This window comes from Musa acuminata, unplaced genomic scaffold (assembly GCF_036884655.1).
Source record: "Musa acuminata AAA Group cultivar baxijiao unplaced genomic scaffold, Cavendish_Baxijiao_AAA HiC_scaffold_479, whole genome shotgun sequence".
NCBI lineage: Eukaryota > Viridiplantae > Streptophyta > Magnoliopsida > Zingiberales > Musaceae > Musa > Musa acuminata.
In genome coordinates, this window is record NW_027020724.1 from 177,501 (window position 1) to 180,000 (window position 2,500).

The window sequence follows — 2,500 nt, forward strand, 5'->3', positions numbered from 1 at the left end:
GCGAAGCGAGAGGCAGCACCGTCCCTGCTATACGAAAGCCCCATCCAGCCCTGTGCCACCCGGGGGGTTCCAGGGTGCTGAGATGGCTGACGTTTTGCTCCGCTCACGACGGTCGCCGCGGCACGCAAGAACAGGCCAAAAACTGGCCAAAACAGCCCAAAAACGGGCCAAAACTGGCCATTTTTTGCTGCGCGAGCGAGCGGAGAGCGGCGAACAGCGAGCGAAGCGCGAGGCAGCACCGTCCCTGCTATACGAAAGCCCCATCCAGCCCTGTGCCACCCGGGGGGTTCCAGGGTGCTGAGATGGCTGACATTTTGCTCCGCTCACGACGGTCACCGCGCCACACAAGAACAGCCCAAAAACAGGCCAAAACAGCCCAAAAACGGGCCAAAACTGGCCATTTTTGGCTGCGCGAGCGAGCGGCGAGCGGCGAACAGCGAGCGAAGCGAGAGGCAGCACCGTCCCTGCTATACGAAAGCCCCATCCAGCCCTGTGCCACCCGGGGGGTTCCAGGGTGCTGAGATGGCTGACGTTTTGCTCCGCTCACGACGGTCACCGCACCACGCAAGAACAGGCCAAAAACTGGCCAAAACAGCCCAAAAACGGGCCAAAACTGGCCATTTTTGGCTGCGCGAGCGAGCGGCGAGCGGCGAACAGCGAGCGAAGCGAGAGGCAGCACCGTCCCTGCTATACGAAAGCCCCATCCAGCCCTGTGCCACCCGGGGGGTTCCAGGGTGCTGAGATGGCTGACGTTTTGCTCCGCTCTCGACGGTCACCGCGCAATGCAAGAACAGGCCAAAAACTGGCCAAAACGGCCCAAAAACGGGCCAAAACTGGCCATTTTTGGCTGCGCGAGCGGCGAGCGGCGGACAGCGAGCGAAGCGAGAGGCAGCACCGTCCCTGCTATACGAAAGCCCCATCCAGCCCTGTGCCACCCGGGGGGTTCCAGGGTGCTGAGATGGCTGACGTTTTGCTCCGCTCTCGACGGTCACCGCGCAATGCAAGAACAGGCCAAAAACTGGCCAAAACGGCCCAAAAACGGGCCAAAACTGGCCATTTTTGGCTGCGCGAGCGAGCGGCGAGCGGCGGACAGCGAGCGAAGCGAGAGGCAGCACCGTCCCTGCTATACGAAAGCCCCATCCAGCCCTGTGCCACCCGGGGGGTTCCAGGGTGCTGAGATGGCTGACGTTTTGCTCCGCTCTCGACGGTCACCGCGCAATGCAAGAACAGGCCAAAAACTGGCCAAAACGGCCCAAAAACGGGCCAAAACTGGCCATTTTTGGCTGCACGAGCGAGCGGCGAGCGGCGGACAGCGAGCGAAGCGAGAGGCAGCACCGTCCCTGCTATACGAAAGCCCCATCCAGCCCTGTGCCACCCGGGGGGTTCCAGGGTGCTGAGATGGCTGACGTTTTGCTCCGCTCTCGACGGTCACCGCGCAATGCAAGAACAGGCCAAAAACTGGCCAAAACGGCCCAAAAACGGGCCAAAACTGGCCATTTTTGGCTGCACGAGCGAGCGGCGAGCGGCGGACAGCGAGCGAAGCGAGAGGCAGCACCGTCCCTGCTATACGAAAGCCCCATCCAGCCCTGTGCCACCCGGGGGGTTCCAGGGTGCTGAGATGGCTGACGTTTTGCTCCGCTCTCGACGGTCACCGCGCAATGCAAGAACAGGCCAAAAACTGGCCAAAACGGCCCAAAAACGGGCCAAAACTGGCCATTTTTGGCTGCACGAGCGAGCGGCGAGCGGCGGACAGCGAGCGAAGCGAGAGGCAGCACCGTCCCTGCTATACGAAAGCCCCATCCAGCCCTGTGCCACCCGGGGGGTTCCAGGGTGCTGAGATGGCTGACGTTTTGCTCCGCTCTCGACGGTCACCGCGCAATGCAAGAACAGGCCAAAAACTGGCCAAAACGGCCCAAAAACGGGCCAAAACTGGCCATTTTTGGCTGCACGAGCGAGCGGCGAGCGGCGGACAGCGAGCGAAGCGAGAGGCAGCACCGTCCCTGCTATACGAAAGCCCCATCCAGCCCTGTGCCACCCGGGGGGTTCCAGGGTGCTGAGATGGCTGACGTTTTGCTCCGCTCTCGACGGTCACCGCGCAATGCAAGAACAGGCCAAAAACTGGCCAAAACGGCCCAAAAACGGGCCAAAACTGGCCATTTTTGGCTGCGCGAGCGAGCGGCGAGCGGCGGACAGCGAGCGAAGCGAGAGGCAGCACCGTCCCTGCTATATACGAAAGCCCCATCCAGCCCTGTGCCACCCGGGGGGTTCCAGGGTGCTGAGATGGCTGACGTTTTGCTCCGCTCACGACGGTCACCGCACCACGCAAGAACGGACCATAAACAGGCCAAAACAGCCCAAAAACGGGCCAAAACTGGTCATTTTTGGCTGCGCGAGCGAGCGGCGAGCGGCGAACAGCGAGCGAAGCGTGAGGCAGCACCGTCCCTGCTATACGAAAGCCCCATCCAGCCCTGTGCCACCCGGGGGGTTCCAGGGTGCTGAG